Here is a 22,810-nt window from a genome sequence, read left to right on the forward strand (position 1 = left end):
GAGGTTTATAACCTATCGTGTTGACATATTCTGTGCCCATTCCAGTTAAAGTTGGCTTTGCATAGGAGTTCTGAAAGTTCTCAATTGGTTGCATAACAACTTGGAAGCAATGGCAGGCCATGTACTGCCAGGTGGCAAGAAGTTAAGATTGCATAAGTTCAGTCCATATGAGTTTGGATTTGTCATTATCCTTGTCTTGTGACTATGGTTTTGACGATTCACATGGATAAGAACACATACACCATAAAATCTAAGGGTCATAAGGTTTCTCTCCGATTCATGAAAATGATGGTGAGGAAACACTTCCACCAAGTAGATTTGAAGCAGATGGCAAAAGGTCTAAACAATTGAGACTATGATTACGGCATCCCTTTTCATAGTTCTGAAATTGTTTAGACACACATGCATGCTATCTAAGGAAAGGTGTATGATTTTGATAAAGTTTTATCAAAGCATCTCGTATCAGAAATCTGAACTTTGGTAAGAAAGTCAATAAAGTATTGATTTCTAGAAGTCCAGCTGATTTCTGAGTACATGTCAAAGCTAGTGGGAGCATAAGTGTTATGCTAATAATCATCATGTTAGTGGGAGCATGATAATTATTGTTAGTGTTGCAAGTTAGCAATGTTAATTATAGAAAACAAAAGTTTTAATTCGTGAGGCTGCAGGGATTGAAAAAGTTGTTTTGCTATAATTAAGGGAGAGGATATACTTCATTTCAGTTCTAAAGGCTTAGATTGAGACCTTAATCATCTTTAGTCAAGAATATATATATATATATATATATATATATATATATATATATATATATATATATATATATATATATATATATATATATATATATATATGAATTTCATGTTGGATTGGTTCAACTTAAGGAAATTCTATATATTGCGTTCTCAAAATTCGATTATGATTACGACATCCCTCTTCATAGTCAAATTTTGAAAACATGGCAAATAAAAATATTGTTGCAAAAGACTGGTCTAGAATCATGTCTTTATGTGAGACATCATGAATCGTGTACCATTTGCTTTGGGTACAGGATCGATTGCATGTGCTATAATATATGTCATTTCTAAATTTTTCCAAATGCCCAGAGGCATTAAGAAGGGAAAAGGTCTAGAATTGGATATGACTAAAATGATTAAGCAATTGTCGAGGACAATCTGAGGTTTACCAAAGATTGGTTGCTCAGGGACAGTTGGAAGTATAGTGCTAATTTTGGAAGGACCATATTGACATATTCTGAAAAGAGGCATCTCTTATTCAGAAGTGATAGTCAAAATGAGAATATGGAGTTGTCTCCATAGGTGGAAGTTATCTGTGTAAGATTAGAAAACTTAATGCAAGAAGCATGTCCAAAGCAATGTACTTTGAATATGAGACTTAGTTTCCATGGAGTTGATCTCCATTGGAATACCTTATAATGACTGTTGACAAGTCTTTGTGACTTTGTACATATTCATTACAGGAGGGTCAGTGCATATAAGTTTAAAATCTAAACAGATTTCGATAAATGATAGGAATTTGATATTCTCACATTTTTCGATAAGGATTTGGGAGTGTGAAATTAGAATTATTGAAATTATGTTCAATTGGTTTATTTGACAAAGTAAGGATCATAGACAAACATAGTGTGCATACTTGGTGTATGGGAAAGCTATTGTTTAAGAAAAACATAGTATACATGCTTGGAGCATGGGACAACTAGTGTTTTTAATTCAAGTATAAATTTGATAAAACCGAAACAATGAATAATGAGTAATCAATATGGTGATAAATAAAAGTGTTTATTTATATTCATAGGGTTTGATACCATATTTGATTCATTTATTCTTGTGTTTCACTTTGCATGTTTTGACTTCCAGAATAACTAAGTCGCTCTTCCTGAATGATTAAGTTATTCAAACCATCCACAGTCGGTCATATGTTGGAAGTAAATATGAATCAAGACTGTCATGGGTTGGTTTGTAGAGGTCCAAGTTGGTGGACAAAGTGGTTCTACAATACTCATGAGTGCTCATAAGTTCTGAGTATTGGATTCAACCCGCGCTCATTTGAATCACTTCATGGATTTTATCACGAGTGATCATGAGACGATAATATCTTATATTATTCAAACCTAGAGATATGAGTTGTTACTATGAGTTGGTTGTACATTGATTGCACGAAAACGCATTCGGTAACTCGATGTTATAAAACGTGCCTTTGTGTATGATTCAACAAGTAGTAGAACAAGCCATATGAGTCGAAGTTTATCCATTCCTTTTACCTTCGGGATAAAAGCGATATCTGTGGGCCCCTCGATGATTTAAAGATGATACATGTGAGTGCTTGGCCAAGCCAGGACTGATTTGATTTGTTCAATCAGTCAATCATCATGAATCAGAAATCGGGAAACAACAAATGGACAGAGAGAATGATTGATAATCCATGTCTCAGTCCATATGATATCTAGAATGGGGGAATATATGATCCCTTATCTAATGGACAAGTCATTGACAAGGTCAGAGTTCGACAGCGGCTTTAAGAGCTACGATTGCCAGTTAGGTTTTGAAGTCATACTCAATAATAGTTTTAGACTTATCCAAGTGGGAGACTGTTGGATTAATGTCTAAGTCCATAACTATAGTTGGTATGTACTTGACCCGACCCGACATTGTCCATTTGGGTTGCACTTCACCGGCACAATTTATATGGATAGTCTTTTGAGAATAGTATATTTATGATTTATATTAATATATTATAAGTTCTAATATATTAATATGGAATCATATTATTTAATTAGTATTGATCAAGAATTAATTTAGAATTAATTAAGTCATCAAAAAGAACTAATTAAATATGGACTCTTATATATGGAATGGGCCAAGTTCATTTAGGTTGGGCTAAGCTTTCATGGATGGTCCATGGAGCTTTTAACCCATGGATCCTATGTAAATGAAAGGTCATGGGTATTAAGGTTTACATGGATGTAACCCTAATCCTCCATAATATATAATGGCTCACAAAAGTGGCACAAGTGTGTGAAAATAAGAATGGGCCGATTTTAGTGTGCATACATATTCTCTCAAGTTCTTCCAAGGTGTTTTGGTGATTTGTGATTCCATTTGAGGCTTCCACACTATTGGGGCTAAGCTCTTAAAGCTTGAAGACATCAAGCTACATCAAAAGGTATGTCATCTAACTAGAACTTTGTAGTATAGGTGCTTCATAATATGCTAGTTAGGATGAAACCTTGGAATAGTTTATATTTGCATGTATAATAGAGAAAACATAGATCCAAGGTTTATAGGGTTGCATGTACACCATAGGAGTGTTAGAATGCTCAAAACCCAACAAAAGAAGCCTATGAAAATTTTGTGCGATAATGAAGGGGTGGTTGCCTTAACCAAGGAACCGAGAGATCATGGTAGATCCAGGCATATCGACAGAAAGTACCACTTCATAAGACATCAAGTAGAAGAAGGGCACCTCGTGGTAAACGGGATATCGTCAGAGGATAACCCGACAGATCCTCTTACAAAGGGACTGACTTGGGTTAAGCACTTGCAGCATGCAAGAGGCATTGGGCTAACAGACGATATTAGTTTTAGTGGTTAGATAAATAGAAACTTGTAATAGCTAAATTGTAATTGACATTTGATGATTAAATAAAAGGAGTTTTATTTATAAGTAAAGTTACTGTCTTGTGCCAATTATTTACTATTGTTTCACTTTGCATGTTTTGACTTCCAGAATAATAACATTATGATTATGATTATTATTCAAAATATCCACAGCCGATCATACGTTGGAAGTAAGTATGAAAGAAGACTATCATGAGTTGGCTTGTAGATTGTCTAAGGAGTTAGGCATAGCATCAGTTTGCTACACCATTCATGAGTACTTCTGAAATAAGACTTGAGTATTGGATTCAACCCACGCTCACCTGAATTACTTCATGGAATTTATCACAAGTAATTGTGAGACGATAATATCATATAATCTTCAAACCAAGATATATGAGTTGTTGACTACGAGTTGGTTGTGCATTGATGGCACGAAAACACATCAGTAACTTGATGTTATAAAACGTGTCGTTGTGCATGATTTAATAAGTAGTTAGTACAAGCATATAATGTCGAAGTTTATCTGTTCCATTTATCCTAAGAGGATTAAAAGCGATATCTTGGGCCTCTCGATGATTTTCTTTTGACTTATGTGTCGGGCCCGGTCAGAACGAAATCGATGTGTTCAGTTATGTTCTGTGTCAAACGAATTAGAAGTCGGGAAACATACTGCTAGAAAATAAGTATGACATTGTTCCATGTAATTGTCTAGCTGATATCTTGAGAACAGAGGAGTATATGATCACTTATCTAAAGGATGGGTCACTGACTGGGTCAGTGTTGACAATGGCTTTTGAAAGCTTACGATTGCTAAGTCGGATCCTGAAGTGCATTACCAGTTATAGTTATTAGACTTATCCAAGTGGGAGACTGTTGGATTTGGTGTCTAAGCACATAACTATAACTGGTATGTACTTGACCCGATTGTAGCATGATCCCTTTTTGGGTTGCCTTCACCAGTGCAATTTGATTGGAAGGATTTTTTAGAATAAGATTTATTAATATATTACAAGTAAAATATATTATTATTATTTAGTTGGTATTGATCAATAATTAATTTGGAATTAATTGTGTGATCAAAAGAGACTAATTAAATATATGAGGATTGATTATGTTAATCAATAATTCTTGTAATGTGGAGTAATGATCCATGACTATGTGGTTGGGCTAAACCAATAAGATAATCCATGGATAGTCCATGGAGGCTAACCCATGAAGCATAAGAATATGAAAAGTCATGGAGCATTAGGGTTTACAAAGTGTAACCTTAGTGTTTGCCACATTATAAATAGTGACCCTATAAGCAAAAATCGGCTACACACTCTTTTGAGTCAAGCATCTTATTCTCCTAAAACCTCCTCTTGCATTTTGGTGTTTGTGAACCAATAGAGGCATCACATTTGAGCTTCTCAAGCTTTCAAAGGTCAAGAACTCTACCCTACACAAGAGGTAAGCATCTAAACTAAGTTTTATATTATATAGCTTTAATTGTATGCTAGCTAGGGAGAATGCTTTAGAAAAAGAAAAAACATGTATAATTAGAGAAAACATAGATCCAAAGCATTTAGGGTTGCATGTGCACCATAGGAGTGTTATAGTTCTCAAAACGCAACAACGGTTCCCTTAACCAAGGAGCCAAGGTATCATGGCAGATCCAGGCACATCGATAGAAAATATCACTTCATAACACATCGTGTGGAAGAAGGAATCCTTGTGGTAAAGAGGGTATCACCAGAGGAGAACCCAGTAGATCCCCTTACGAAGGGACTGAGTAGGGTTAAGCACTTGCAACATGCGAGGAGCATTGGGCTGAAGGACGATAGTAGTTTCAATGATTAGGTGTCTAAGACCTTAACAAAAATTGGTATGTACTTGACCCGAGAGTAGCATGGTCCTATTGGGTTGCCTTCACCAGAACAATCTGATAGGATGGACATTTGGGAAAGAAGTTATTTATGATTTATTAATATATTACAAGTATAATATATTAATATGAAATCATGTTATTTAATTAGTATTGATCAAGAATTAATTTGGAATTAATTTAATGATCAAAAGAGACTAATTAAATTAATGGGAACTGATTATGTAAATTAATGATATATATATATATATATATATATATATATATATATATATATATATATATATATATATATATATGGTTTGGGCTATTGATCCATGATAGGCTAAGTTTATGTAAGTTTCCATGAAGAGTTAGCCCACATGAGATATGGATCATAACCAAAGTGTATGGATTAGAGTTTACCCATGACCCTATGGCCTAAAATCGGTGACCCTTGTGTTCTTAGAGTTCATAGAGACGATTTTAGTGCATTGGAACCTCTCTCTGAAGTCATCCAATTGTTGGTGGTGTTTGTGACTTATTAGAGGTATCACATTTGAGGTGCTAAGTTCTTAAAGGGAAACGATAACAAGTTACAACAAGAGGTAAACAATCTAACTAGTTTTATGATTCAATTATCAAGTTTTGTATGCTAGTTTAGGCTTCATGCTTTGGAAAACAATTTTGCATGTATAGCTAGAGAAATCATAGATCCAAGCATTAGGGTTGTATGTGCACCTTAAGGTTGTTATATTGCTCAAAACCCTTCAGTCTGCAGAACTACCTCCATCCGACCCATCACCCTATGAGCAACCTCTCCCCAACAGACTGGGGTATGACATCTCCGCCCATACAACAACTCAAAAGGTGGGGCACCAATGCCGGAGTGAAAGTTGTTGTTGTAGGAGAACTCTGCAAGGGCTAGGCAGGAGTCCTAGCTCCCACCAAAATCAATGACGCAGGCCCTCAACATATCCTCGAGGTTCTGAATGGTCCGCTCGCTTTGGCCGTCTGTCTACTTAGAGCCCCACCGGAAATCTACTCCCTTGATCGTCAGACGAGTGAGGGGTACCACAATTTTGGAGAAATCCTGAATGAATCTCCGGTAGTACCCTGCTAATCCCAGAAAACTCCTGATATCCAAGGGAGATTTTGGAATCTCCCACTGCATCACCGCCTTGATTTAGGCCGGATCGACCAAAATCCCATCCTGGTTAACGATATGTTCAAGGAACTGAACCTCTCGCAACCAAAACTCGCATTTCGAGAACTTCGCATAAAGTCGTTCTCACCTCAAAACTCCCAGAAGCTCGCAGAGATGCTCCTCATGCTCCTCTCTGGTCTTGGAATACACCAAGATATCATCTATGAACACAATAACCGAGCGATCGAGCGTCAGCCTGCATACCCAATTCATCAGGTCCATGAATATTGTCGGCGCGTTCGTGAGCCCAAACGGCATCACCACGAACTCGTAATGTCCATAACGAGTCCGAGACGCGGTCTTCTCCACGTCCTCCTCCCTCACCCAGACCTGATGGTACCCGGACCTCAGATATATCTTGGAGAACCAAGATGCTCCCTGCAACTGATCGAAAAGATCATCAATCCATGGAAGTGGGTAACGGTTCTTCACCGTTATATTGTTCAACTCTCGGTAATCAATGCACATTCAGTGTGAACCATCCTTCTTCTTGACAAAAAGAATCAGCGCTCCCCATGGAGAACTGCTCAGACGGATAAACTACTTTCCTAGCAGCTCCTGCAGCTGAGATGACAGCTCCTGCATCTCAGGCGGTGCCAATTGGTACGACGCCTTGGCAATAGGGGCCGTACCTGGCACAAGGTCGATCATGAACTCGACCTGTCTCTCAGGAGGCACTCTGGGTAACTCCTCCAGAAACACATCAGCGAAGTCTCTAACAACTGGAACATCTGAAACTAAGACATGCTCCCCGACCCGTGTATCTACAACATACGCCAAATAACCTGCACACCCATGCTGAATATACTATCGAGCCCTAGCTGCTGAGCAAATCCCTGAACCCAACTTGGTGCCCTCTCCATAGATAACCGGTTCTCCCCCACTTGGGGTTCGAACTACCACACGCTAACCCTCGCAGTCGATCATGGCACCGAAACAACTCAGCCAGTCGATACCCACTATCACACAAACATCCCCCATGGGAATCAGGATCAAGTCAATCGGAAGGATACCCCAAAGATCTATAGAACACAACCCCGATAGACTAAAGAAGCAGAAATCCCATGTTTGTTGGCGTTGGAGACTCGCAACGAACACTCTAGCTCTCCTAAAGGAAAATCGAACTCCCTACTAAAACGATCGACATAAAAATGACCAACTCGCCCCCGAGTCGAACAATACAAGACACGACAAGGAGTTCACTAAAAACGTACCTAACATAGGCACAAGCATATGAGCATACAATAAACATAATCAATGATATAAGGAATATAAACATACCAGCCACAACATCTGGTGCGGTCCTGGCCTCCTCAGTAGTGAGCTGGAAGGCGCGTCCCTGAGTCCTCGGGGGCTCTGTCCTAGCCTAACTCCCGTCAGTGATCCTCAGAGTAGCTGCCGTGGGAGCCTGTGCCGGCTTGGTGGCGAGCAACAGACAATTGGCCTTCACGTGGCCAACCTGATCACAATGGTAAAAGATCCGCATACTCGGAACTGGGGCGGACTGGCGGCAATCCCTCGCATAATTCACCTCCTTTCCACATTTGTGTCACCCACTACTAGGTCGACAAGCTCCAGAATGAACATTCCAAGACTTCCCACAAGTGTGGCCGCACTGACCTCCAGACCTAGAATCGGCGGTCTTGAACCGCTTTGGTGCCGGCTGCGACTACGCCAGGGCCTGCCTCTCCTTTCTCAACTGCAACTCAATCTCAAGCTCACGCCGCCTGGCGGCCTCCTGTAACTCCAACAAAGTATCACATCTCTGAGTGGACACGAACTGTCTGATGTCCATCTTGAGCATGCTCAAATATCGGGTCATCTGAGGCTGTTCAGAAGCAAACTCAGGGCAAAACATCGCCCTCTCAGTAAACATCCGGGTGATCTCCATCACCGACTCCATACCCTGTCTCAACTCCAAGAACTCCTGAGCCAACCTTTCTCGCTCAACCCTAGCAATGTAGCGATTCCGAAAAATCTCCTTGAACTGATCCCATGACACTACAACTCTCTGCTAATCAGAGTACAATCTCGTAACAAGTCTCCACCAAGCCTTCGCTCCGGACCTCAGGAGGTTTAGATCGCATCTGAGCTTCTGGTCAGTAGGGCATGAACAAGTGAAGAAGCATCCCTCCACATCAGATATCCACCTCATGGCCACAATCGGGTCCTGAGCTCCATCAAAATTTGGTGTCTTCAAATTATCGAAGTCCCGATACTGAAACACCGGTCCTGGCCCAACACCCGTAGCCGCCACAGCTGCACAGGCTGCATCAGCAGCAGTCTCAACAATGGTTGTGTATATGTCATCAAAGTACTCCATCAGTGCGGTCTTGATAGACCCGGACATCTCCGTAATCTGACCCCAGGCAATCTCAACCACCTCCTAACGGATGATCTCCCTAATGCGATCCTCTGTCAATGCTGGCCTATCCTGACTGCTAGCTCCCAATCCTGACCCGGATCCTGTCTCAAGTCGCCTCGTAACCACCATACTGAAATTATACCAAGAAGATATCATACTTTCCATATGAATAATGGGGAACCAACTTACAACAAAGCCGTAGGGTTTTGTGACTTCCTTGATACGCATATGGGTCCTGTGCTTTCAGTAGTACCGGCCCATACTACCTTCCAAACCTACCCATATTTGTCTCAAGGATCATCACAGCGCCCTAACAATCTACACAAGAATAGGCGAGCGCTCAATCCTCACTCCTAGAGGAAGGACAAACAACTCACAACTAGCCGACTGACCCCGCACAACTCATCCATGAAACTTCCACCAACCCTGCAACACTCATGTATGTTAGCCATCCATAACACTGGACCCTATAGACATTTGAATATCTAATCATACCCTAAGCCCTTCGTCAAAATAGAACATGAAATAAGGCCAAACGAAACATTATCAGGCTATAAGATCTTAGTTATATACAATCATGATGCATACACTAAGCAACTATAGTAATGATGTCAATTTCATATAAGGAAACCCTATGCTATCAGGCATCATATAATCAGACAATTCTATCATCCAATTCCTGAAGATCCCTAGCCTATCACTAGCATGTTGTTTTAACATATCACAATATCAAATAACAGTATCGTACTTTGGGGTCTACTTACTGGCTCCGGCTGAACGTACACATCGCATCCTCCTTTAGTACTTTGAAAACCATTTGAAAATCGTTTTCAAAATCTTTTCCTAAGTTTGAGACTAGATTCACACGAGTGTTCCTCCAATTCACTCAAACCAAGGCTCTAATACTAACTTGTAACATCCATAAAGTTCATGTAAAATTTAAACTTTTCAAACATTCCAAAACCATCCATTGTTTACAAATTGTTTTCAAAATAATCCAATATTTTAGTTTTCCCAGAAATCACAACATGAAAAACGAGGAGGTACACGATCAAGCCTTCGCCTTCTCACGATCATCTGATATACCTGAAACAAAATCCACAACTGTAACCCAGAGGCTTAGTGAGTTCCCCCAAAATACCGATACATAACACATAGTACACATAATAACAGCATGTAATGGGTCCACTGCTTTAAAGACTGGATTACCCCCCCCCCAGCCCACAGTATCAGTCTGGCATGCCCTCCCTGGCCCTCAGCCCATATCGGGCTTGCTCTCGAGCCCAAAGCATCAGTATGGTTTGTTCTCGGCCCACAACTTATTTCTAGATTGCTCTCTCAGTCCTTGGACTGGAATACAATGATTAGCCCTCAATACGAGTCAGGCATGCTCGGTCCAACCCTCAGCTCGTATCTGGAATGCTCAGGAGTCCTCAGTATGAGTCTGGCATGCCCTCCCTGGCACTCAGCTCATATCTGATATACTCCAGGGTTTGTTGGCTACAACACGGAGCAATACAACCTCAACCCAACCCACACAACATGTTGATATGTAACAAATAAATACGCATACATATAATCAAATAGTATCACAGGTAGTCCTACAAATCTACTAGACTAGCATATCAAACTAGCATGCATATCTAACTTATACTCAACATATCGGTAACTAATAGGATATAAATCCAATGGGCCGGCCTTGGTGCCTTCGACCCCTAAGTATAGTGAGGAAAACTCAACTGCCTACAATCACTAAGTGACTAACCTCATCAAAAACACGAAATACCCAAAATACCCTCAAGGTCAAACTTGGTCAACCATGGTCAAATTCAAAGTTAACAGTCAAGGTCAATAGTCACGGTCAACAGTCCATGTTGACCCAACTCGTCGAGTGCATCTATTGACTCGTCGAGTTCCTTCATATCTCAGAAAATCATGAAAACCTCTAGACAACTCGTTGAGTTACCAGAGCAACTCGTCGAGCTCTTCAACATCCAGAAAGCTGGAAAACCCGACTCAACTTGCCGAGTTGGCTAGGCAACTCGTCGAGTTTTCCTAGTCTTAAGGCATTCAGACACCTCTAAGCGAAACCAAAGTCCCAAACTATAGATCTGGTCCCTTAGGACTAAATACCACGTAAAGTTGCTAGCTTTACATCCATGCATGACATCAAGAGGGCTAAAATACTCAAATAAGGCTTGTCAAGGGACTTAGAGCATGAAGGAGGGCCAAGACTTGATAAAGTTGGCAACTTTAAGCCATCGGAGGCCATGAGCTGTCCAGATCTGAAACCATGGCTTCATAACATGCTCAAATCCAAGAATGGTCCCAAAATAAGCTACTAATGGCCATAAACATTCAATAGAAGAGATCTAGCAAATGGATGATCAAGATAACGACTTTATACCTTCAAATGGTTGCAACAACACTGAAAATCCTGGATCTAAAGCTTCTCCCTTCAACTTTGCACCACCAACTTCACACTCCTTCAAGAAAAGAACCAAAGAACACTTTTTAAGCTCACACACTACAAGAAAAATACCCTTTTACGACACGCAAACCATGATACTCATTGACTTATGTTACGCAAAAGCGTGTGATATTAAAAAAGTGTCATCTCTTCAAAAAAATTTAAGGATTTAGGTCACGCATTATTGCGTGCCCTTACATTAGTGTCTATACAAAAAAAAACACGGAGGACACCTTTAATAAAACGCATGTCGTCTAAGTATGTCGCTTCATAAATTTTAATGGAACGCGCGTTTTCCAACCTTTAATAGCTAAGCGGGAAACGGAATCCCCAAAAATTAGAAAACCCCGCCTTGTTCTCATATTCCTTCATTTCTACTTTTCTCTTTTCCATGGTTTGGCTTAATGAAGCTCTATGAATTCCATGAGTTATCGCTATGAAGTATGGAATGCAAAGCTTGATTCTTGTTTGTTTCTGGTAATCTTTGAATAATTAATCACTGCCTGTTTAGGGATACTTTTTGGTGAACACCAACTGTTTGATAAAATGCCCCAATGTGTGACTCTTTTGTTTTCATGCTATATTATATATTTTGAGCAAGGAACTACACATGTTTTTATTAAATCTTAAGTGTAATGTACAATAGCAATAACATTGATGTAGATTACATGTATTGTTCTTTTATGTGTTATTGTGTTTTGAAGTAATTCTTTAACATGGAAGCTATGTCAAAATTAGTTATAAGAGAGTTGCTTTCAGTGACTTATATCATTTTACTAATCAAACTTTAATCAAACCACATATATAGTAAAGATACTGGTCAGTACTAACTTCATCTGTGTCAAGTAATATAAGTAAATACAATCTTCTATATAAATGGAAATCACAATGCTATACAAAAACCTTTATGTTATTATTCATAAATCATAAGAAACGTTTATCTGAATTCCAGGTTCCCGTGGTATACAGTTAGACACGACAACCACAAGAAAGCTTTTCTAAATCATCGTAAATGTGCTCCTTATAATATCTATATCAGTTTAAATAATAATTCTTGCTGAAAATCACTATTATGTTAAGTTCAGATTCTAATGATCAGTTACCTCAGAAAGATGCCAAAAGAATGCTTCCATCATACCTTAAGAATCTGTCTTCTTCTAGTTCCAGGCCAAGCCTTCAAAGACATGAAATTTATGGAAAAAAATGATCTTCTTGTTACTGCATCATCAAGTTAAACAAAGTTTGACTTTCACCCACAAGACAGTTACAGTTGGGCCCATAATGATTTAGCTATGAAAAATAACCATGGTTGTAAGCTATTACCACCATCAATGAAGCCCCCTGTGTATGTTCCTTCTACAACACAGTATGCAGGGCAATCTCGTCATTCTCGCCCTGGGGTCATTGAAGAAATAGTTGGTGATGAAAGGCTGATTTATCAAGTAACACTACGGGTATTAGATGTTATTCTGTTATCTTGTTTTTATTTATTTTTTATATTGTACCTTTTGAATGACACGTCATGCACTAAAAGGTTATATTTGGTTTCTTATCAGGATCTTTATCAACCAACTATTGAAGCAATTTTACCTTATGGTCTTTTATCTTTCCCTCTTTACAGGCACCAGGTTTTGGATACACCTAATTACTATCTTCTAACTTATGTGTATCAATTAATTATACATATATACAAAAGTTTAATTTCGGTTATTCCATGTGCTATGATAATTTCCTTTCAGAAAACTGCATTGATCTGGAAGCTTGATAAGGAAAATAGCGTGGCTTGTTCTGGTGGAATTTTAGCTGATGATCAGGTATCTAGCTTATTATATAGTCAACAAAGAATATATTTTTTATATGTTATAAATTTTAACATTTAATAAAAATATTACTTTTTCCATCATAATTTAAGTATTGTTTATATTTATTATTATTATTATTATTAATGAGCTCATCGGGCCTGGTACAAAATCTGAGCAAATGAGAGAGTGTTTAGGATCTCTTAAGCAAAGCAATAAGGTAAAGAAATAATGAAAATATATAAAATTGGGTTTTGAGGTTATTCTAATTTTATATTTAATTTAACTATTTGATGTCTCTTATTTTAACCCAATAAATTGAGTGAATGAGATAATTTTAGAAACCAATGTTCATAGTATTTAGTAGTTTAACAATGTTCATCAACTTTATCGAAATAAGATGCGTGGAAAAAAATAAGAAGGGAAAATAGGTAAAGAGATGGTGTCTTAGTCTATTAAGCATTCAAGCCATGTTTTTTTTGGCTTAAACCTTGTATTATTTTGCCTAGATTAAGTCATTATGTATAGTTGTTAAGGTCAAGTGTTAAACAGAAAAGGGAGAGACTATTTTTGTATCTTGTTATTTTTTAAACAGCTTATATACGCATTGACTATTTTATTCTTAAATCTACACATTTCGTTCAAAGTTTTGAATAAAAGGCATCTATTTAAGGAGGAACTTCGGTATCCATTCTCTCTCCCTCTCTCTCTCTCTCTCTCTCTCTCTCTCTCTCTCTCTCTCTCTCTCTCTCTCATTATTCTGAATCTTTTTTTACATACCAGGTATGTTGGGAGGCTTTTGTGAAGGGCACTAGAAAAGCCAATAGAAATCTTTTGTGAAGGGCACTAGAAAAGCCAATAGAAATCCTGGCACCTGATGAAGAAATTAAACTATTCGAGGTTTATTTCTTATATAAAAATGTTACATTTTCCTGAATCATTTAAGTTGGTGCCTTTATATTTTCCCTTGCATCCAGGAAATCAAGTTTGAACCCAATGTTATGTGTGAACATATTGACAAGATGCTAACTTTTTGGGGTAGTCAGGTATCTCCTTTTCAATCGTTATCCTGATGTTCCATCTTTTCTTGAGTATGTTCACAATCGTCAGGTGCACCATCATATTATATGGGACTCCTCATGATTTTTTTATCTAATAATGGAAACTGCATAGGTTGTACGCTTTCGTTCATCGGAGAAGCCTAAGGATGTTGTGTTTTCACTAGAATTGTGAGTTTTCAGCTAGTGTTCAAGTCATTACTTTCCATCCACGCCCGGTGGACAGAAGCCCAGTACACCACACCAGGTGGCAAAACAATGATATGGATGATTTTTTTGACATGATATCTGAAACAAGAAGGTGCCCCTTAATAGCAATGTAGTATTAGGTTATATAGTTAGGGAAAACCTCTTAATAACAATTTACAATTAGATCCCCTTAATATCAATGTATTACAATTTTTTGACATGATGTTATTGGTTGAAATTGATTGTTTTTGGTATATATTTGTTTATATATTTTTGTATTATGCGTAAATGAGTATCGTAAAGGCACATTGTATATGCGTATCGTCAATGGTTGCTGAAGTTTATAACACGCAAATGCGTGTCATCTTCATTTATAACAGGGGCTTTAATTATACGCAATGTGCTTCCTAAACGCGCGTCGTAAGGTTACGACATGAAAATGTGTGTCGTCTTCCTTTATGACATGGCCTTCCTTGATACGCATTGTGTGTCGTAAATGATCATCGTAAATGCGTGTCGTAACTGTGCATCGTAAATGCGCGTCCTAAATAGACGACACGCAAAAACGTGTCGTCTCTCGTTATGACAGGGCCTTACTAGACACGCATTTGCACGTCGTCTGAGCGTTTTACGACACGCATTGTGCGTCGTATAAGACTGTTTTTCTAGTAATGACACACACAAAATGGGGAAAGTGGCACGTTTAGGGTTTTCTCTGGACTGAGGGGATGGTGAGGGAGGCTAACAATGAGAGTTAAGGCCTTTAAATAGGGTGCAAACCCTAAAAATTAGGGTTTTCATGTTCAGCCTTCAACTCGTCGAGTTGGGGTCTTTCAACTCGTCAAGTAGACATTGAAAGATACGCGACATTAAATACCCTACACGACGAGTTGGATCCTCCCAACTCGTCGAGTTTCCCTGAAAATGAGTATATATATATATATATATTAAACTTTAAATTCATACATGGGAATCGGGGTGTTACAATATTATTTCAACTATTTTCTTGAAAACAGATTATTATGTTATTTTTTATTCTAAATGGTTACAGTTTATAAGCTTGGTGTTGTTTTGTGCATGTAGATTGATAATTGTTTTACAATACATAAAAAAAACAGATTAATTCATCGACTTAGAAATGTCTGAGAACAAAAAAATCATCAACTTCTAATTTGCAGATTTGATAAAAGCTACTTACTTTTATATGGGTTTGTGTTAGTTCTTTTATTTGAGCTGGAAAGAAGAATTTCAAAAATCTTGGGGTTTGGAAACCAAATTCAAAAAAAATAAAAAAATTTTGAACTTAAATTAAACATATACAATCAAATCCACATGAGAACGTAAACCAAAAAGACAATTATTGTTTCTACATAAAAATAATTATTGTTTTTTCAAAAAAGAATACAAAAAGGATAAACTAGAACTTTATAAACAAAGTAAGGAGAATACCCATTGTGACCGGTTTAACTAAAGATTGAGATATGACATGGGAAGAATTTTTTTGTTTTCATTTTTTGTAATAAAAGAACCCTTTAGAATAGAAATCGACATACAATAACCACTGTAACTGCCGCCACCATTTCACCCCTACAATCGCAGGTACCACCACCTCTTGAAAACTATCACCATCGTTACCATCTTCTTCGTCGATCTTATCAACAAAGGGACTTTCCACACCAACCGACAACTAATATTACACCATCATAACCACCACGTGCATCACCTTATAAAGGAAAAACCATTGGAAAACCCTCACACAGTCCCTGTCCACACCACGCCACCATCCTCTCTGACCACAACACACCATCAACCACCGATTTACTGCCTAATGCATAGCCCTCGCCACCTTAAACCATCGTACCACCTAGCTATATATATATATATATATATATATATATATATATATATATATATATATATAGAGAGAGAGAGAGAGAGAGAGTATGTGTGTGTGTGCAACATCTTGTTTTAGGGGCTAGAAGGTTGGGTTTTTAGTAAAAATAAAATTCTATTTAAATAAAAATAAAATAAAATTGAAATGGTATAAATAAATAAATAAAAGTAAATGGTTTGATTAATAATCATAATAAACATTGTTATTAAGTTATAAATAAATTTTGATAGAGTTTGGGTATCGAATGAAAACTTTTAAAGTTTCAGCGCTAAAGGTGACAAGTTACAAAAACTTGTGTTTGACCCTAGAATTTGACCAAATAAGCATCCCAGACCAGGTTTTCTAAAGTTATGATGGACAAGAACCAATGTTAGACTAACGATAAATTTTATTAAGTTTTTGAGCCAAGCTAGGGACCTTAATTGAAAGGAATTTAGAAAAAGGGACCAAAACTATCAAATTTTCAAAAACTATGGACGCGCTATGCCCATTTGGTTGAAGTGGCATGTCTACAATGCAGATCCTTTTCACATCAACAACTCCTTCTTTTCACCTCATTCTTACCTGTTTTCTTCCCCATTCGACTCTAGCAACTTTCCCTCACTGTAACTCGATATTCTATCAAATCTTCTCAGTTTTGAAGCTTAAAGTTATTGATTGAAGTATTGGTAGAATCCTCACATCATCTGGCTTGGAAGTTAGCTTTCTTCCCTTTTTATATCCAAATTCGACCTTGGGTTTGTGTGTTTGTATATATTCGAATTTTGGTACTTTATTTATGACGTTCTTATGAGAGTATTGATGTAGTTTCATTCCTTGATCCACATCCAAGATCCAATTAGCTAATAGTTGTGAGATTTATGAGATTGGAGTTGTTTTGATGGGTTTCCTTAACCACAAATGGTGAAATCAGAATTTGAGGTTCATTGTCTAGTTATGAGCTTGATTTATGTGTACTGGTTGTATTTAACTTCAAATCTATGATATATTTGTCAAAAAATGAGTTATGGTGAGATTATTTGGTATTTGATTCAAATCTAGCTTATATTGTGAAATTTTGGGTATTTTCAATTATATGGTTCATTGATTCAATTTATTGACTCTAAGCAATGATATGAGCTTGAGTTCATGTTTTGATTAGGTATATCCATTTGAATCCATGATATAGTTAACAATCCTTGTCTCATGGTTTTGGAGGTTTTATTGTAGGTGTGGAATCAAATAAACTGTCTTTTGAAGCAATTCCTTCAAACATTAGAGTTTTGATAGTTTTTGACTTTTAAAAGCAATTTTATAAATATAAGCATTTTAAAGTTACTACAAGGATATGAACCACTTGGGGATCCTTCATTGTAGTCATTTAAGTAGTTTTAATTCTAGTTGGAAGTCATTTGAGTCACTGGATGCGTCCTTGAAGTTCATTTGAAAATAGGATGTTTAATTGAGAAACAAAACCCATATTTTACATCTATTCTAGTTTTCGCAATGCGGATCATAGTTGGTCGCGACGTGGTTGCTATCCCACCTTGTTTTTAGTTTTGTGTCATGCTTGTGTCTCGGGTTTGGTTCATTCCTTCTATTCCCTTTTGCTTCTATGATCCATATTAGGAAATTTTGGTGATATTTTGAGCTTAGAATGTTAAGTTTACCCATAGAAGGGTATTTTAGTCATTGATACCTTGTAATGATATTAGGTGATTGATTTGGGAAGTTTGGAGATTGAAGTGATATATCTCAAGTGAAGAAGATCTTTGGTGCTTCAAGCTTAGGACTTAAGGTGAGCGCTTTTATCTTAGAACACAGTCCCCACAATATGATTATGTTAGATGTGTTTCCCATTATTTTAATTAAAACTATAAATATGATTTCGACTCTATATATATCCCTTATGTGTTTTTCCTCTGCTTGATACTATTTATTATAATTCGTAGACACCCATAATTAAATAAAGGGCATGTTTTGGAAATATTTGCATTGAGGGGCTTTATCTTATTATTTGATAGTAAGAATTTATATATTCTTGACTTCCTGTTCTAGAACCTTCGGGAATACACATTCCTTATTATTGGTTTTGTGATTTGAAACTACGTGAACATATACTTGATTTCTAGTTTCACGTATGGGTTTTATTTATGCATTCATGAAACTATATTCTCAGAAATGTTTTTGGTTGATATAGAGCTAAAAATTATTATTTTGAGAAAAGATATTTTGGCATCCTACGTGTTGCATACATGAAAATCATGATAGGATAGGTGTGACTTTGTGGTCCCGGGTACCCAATGGACAGTTGTTGTTTCTTGTTATCTGTTTATGAATATATTTCTAGATTATCCTCATATGCACGAGTAGAGGCTCATTACCCCTTGTGTGGCCTAGGTGGATGGTCCCTAGTGTATGTTTGTGGGTGTAAGGGAAAAATTCAGAAGTTTCGTCTATCGTGCATTCTTCACACCTAGCCATCAACCTTTTGTTCTCATATGTGAGTGCAAAAGTTGGCAGTTTCATCTGTCATGAGTACTGCACATTCGACGTTTATTGTGGGCTAGACTTTAAGAGTGAAAAGGGATTTAGAGTAGTTCCATGCATTGCATCCTACTTTTTGTGATTGATTTTGTTTTACCCCTTTTGTATATTTTGGGACGTATTTTTCTCTTTCTAGAAACATAAATGTTTTATGGAAACCTTTTGGGCATGTAGGACCCTTATATTATGTTTGGAAAATAAATCCAATTTCTTATATTACTTTCAGATGTATTGGAATGTTGAATTTGGAAATATGGATTTCTATTTTGTTTTAGCTCACCTGAGCATTTATTCAGTTAACTACTATTTTTGGGTTTTGATTATTGAAAGGTGCTAATCAATATACACCCACTTGGTATTGTTTGTTTGATTGTGAAGTTTGTATAGACATTGTCATAATTGACAATGTACTTTGTTAAAAGTTATATTTTTCCCCAAATTGATTATTGCTGATTTTGATATTTCGAGAAGGTATGGGTTTGTACATTGGTGTATGAACAAAAGTGTTCATTCCTCTAGTACAAAACTGGTCTTTGGCCATGCAAAAAACCTGTCACTATAGACATTTTATGACAGGTTTTTTTTCATTCAATGTGAAATGAAAGGTCACACCATTAAAGGTAAGCTATGGTGACAGTTTAATTTTGTTGACTGTAACCCATAAAAACCGTTACTATACGTAAAAACCATCATCATATGGTACCAATTTTTGTAGTTTTTTCAATCATTTTTTGATACCCGTCACCATAAACTACTTTCCCTCACAATTTGTTTTGTTTTCATTATAATTGCTGACTTTTAGTGACACATAATTGATTAAAGCGTGACCATAAGGTACATTTACTCGCACGTTTTTCCGTTTTTCATGACTATTGTTAAATTTCAGTAACATGTAATATATTATACCGTGACCATAAACTACATTTAGTCACATGGTTTTTTGTTTGCCGTGATTATTATTAACTTTTAGTGACACGTAATATATTAAACAGTAAACATAAACTATTTTTGGTCACATGTTTTTTTGTTTGTCAAGACTATTATTGACATTTAGTGACACATAAAGATTAAAATGTGACTATTGTTGACATTTAATCACTCTTTTTTGTTTTTCATAACTGTTGTACATTATTCTAATAAACAACTTAAATTAATAAATAAAATACAACATTCACATACACATTCACATTCACATATAGAATATATGTTGACAACAACAATTTGATAAATCATTACAAATCAACTTCACTATACATTTACATATAATATAGGCAACATACTTCATCTTTTACACATAATAGCAATGTACTTATATTTTTTACTCATAACATATTTTCAAAGTCTTTTCCCATAGTAGCAATGTACTTATATTTATAAACCTTCATGACCTTTCTTCATGAATATTGTGTGATCGTATAGCTTACCAATCAACTTCACTACCCATTATTACAATAAGAAGTAATTTCAGGAATCATATTATAAACAATTTAAAGAGTCAAGAAAAGAATCAAATCAAATAAGGCAACCGACCCTGAACAATAGCTCCTTCAGTTGGGCATTCATACCCCTCCCATTCTTTCTAGATTTTCTTGATGACTTTCTAGTCATCTGTTGAGGCTAGGAGTTTCTAAAAAGATAAGAGTGAACTTTCCTTCTGCTACTTTCAATTCTCGAACCTGTACATGAGACCAATATGAAGAGATGTGAGACTTTAAGATAAGTGGATACCTGAAATCGTATCTACACAAATCGAAACAAATTTTCCTTAAAATCCTACCATCGAAGACATAACCATAACCGATTGCATACATATTACTATTTCATCTTCTTTTGAGTAAGTAATATATCTAGGAACATAACAGAAGAAAATCATGATTTTAGGAGTAAAACCAAACATAATAGCAACCCAATATAGATACCTTGTCTTAGAAGATGACTTCAAGTGGTCACTAAGAAAACCTTGGTTTCTGGCTAGATTTAATGTGTTATTTCCATCTCTATTTCCATAATTCTTCTCTCTAAATCCCTAAAGAAGACAATTGTGCCCATAATACAGTTACCACATCAAATTAATTGTAGAACATGATGCAAAAAGAAATAGAAAGACCCAAAATTTACTTGGATCCTAGGATAGGACCATTAGGTCATCTTCAACAGTAAGAATCATTGGTATCTACCATTATTAAAAACACAAAAACATAGTAAAAGAAGGATGAAACGTATTTTCTTAACAACTTGTGTGAATTAATGATGAGTTATCAAGAGTATAACTTATGAAAACTTACTTGGAAATCATTCTTAATAACCAGATTAGATGGTAATATTCCGTTTTGAGAATCTTTCCACAATATTATAAGATCAAACAAGACCAAATGGGCTTCAAAATCATCTTTGTCAATGAACTTCTGAAATCGTATCTTCTGAATCGTCTTTGTTAATGAACTTCTAAAATTGTATCTTTAGAATCGTCTTTGTAAATGAACTTCTAAAACCGGAGGAGATGTGAATGAAGAAGAACCAACCTTCACAGAGGAGCTCTGAAATCGGAGGAGCTGAGGATGTCGGAGGAGAAATGACGACGACAGATGCTAAGAAGGAGAAGGAGCTATGACACAAGCCAACACCTACTTGAAGGTCAAGATGATCATGGAAGTGCGACGGCGTATCAGGGAAGAAGTAGATGAAATGCTTAGAAGGAGAAGACATTGAGGATGTCAGAACTTGAACTCCATGAACTCGTGTACCAGGGAAGAAGTAGAAGAAGTGCCAAGAACTCCTGAAATTCCGTATGAGAAAAAAGGGGGCGAATCCAAGGTTTTGTGGAGATGACGGAACAGATAGATGAGGGGATTAGGTTAACTTTTTTTTTTCGATAAAAAAGGGAAATTAAAACATTTAACTTTCGGTAAGGAGGGAAAATACTGAAATTTTAGTAAAGAGGGATAATTGGAATGAGGGAAAAATGTTTCCCTCCAAATATTGGTTTTACTTTTCAACACTGTCACTATAAAAAAACTTATGGTGACATGTTTTTTTACCTCTTTTTATTATTACTATTTTTTACTTTTAGATACATATAAAATTAAAACATGACTATAAAATACTTTTAGTTAACCTATAACTAAAGTACGTCTCGGTTAATAACCATCACAAAATAAAGCTAGATATTAAACAAAAACATGTCACAATTGATGACATCTTGTGACGACTGTTAGTTAAACTGTGACTAAAACATTACTAGAATTTGATTAATGACCTTTAGTGACGTATATAACTAAAATCGTGATTACCATGGTTACAACGGTGACGTTTTTTTTTAACTAATATGTGACTAAAGCATTACAAAAATTTGATTAATGACCTTAGTGACACAATTAACCAAATTCTTGACGACCATGTTTCCAAAAAGTGTGGCTATAAGTCATTTTTGTACTAGTGTAATTCATACACCGTCCATAATGTCTAAACCTAGGATTGTACTCACTAGGCTCCCCAAGGCCTAACCTGCTTATTGATAATTTGTTTACAGGTTAATAGATTTTGTTAAAATCTTAGAGGACTCAAAAGCTTTATATATTTAGAGGACCTTTGGTTTTTATTGTCTTCTTAAACCTTTGTTTTGATATCTATTGTAGGACTATCACATGAAATGTTGTATTAAACCACTAAATGTTTTGGGAAACGTTTTACTGAGACCATTATCTGTATTTAAACTCTGAAAAAAAAATTTCATTTAAAATTTGGGACTAGTTTTTCACTAATAAAACTTTAAAATTATTTTAAAGAATTTTATTAAAGGCTATGTCAGATAGGCCCATGCGAGGGGTGTTGTAGTTTGGTAT

General features: G+C 36.4%; 1 long non-coding RNA gene across 1 annotated transcript; it reads right to left on the minus strand.

Annotated features, from left to right (window-relative positions):
- Positions 1-20,319: 20,319 nt before the first annotated feature.
- On the minus strand, positions 20,320-21,834 carry LOC145128996 (uncharacterized). Its single transcript, XR_013717236.1, has 3 exons — positions 21,254-21,834; positions 20,888-20,994; positions 20,320-20,644 (listed from the first exon to the last, which is right to left on the minus strand). It is a non-coding gene; the product is annotated as an uncharacterized LOC145128996 (long non-coding RNA).
- Positions 21,835-22,810: the final 976 nt, after the last annotated feature.

This window comes from Lactuca virosa, chromosome 8 (genome assembly GCF_052849685.1).
Source record: "Lactuca virosa cultivar CGN04683 chromosome 8, Lactuca_virosa_CGN04683_v6, whole genome shotgun sequence".
Taxonomy (NCBI): Eukaryota; Viridiplantae; Streptophyta; class Magnoliopsida; order Asterales; family Asteraceae; genus Lactuca; species Lactuca virosa.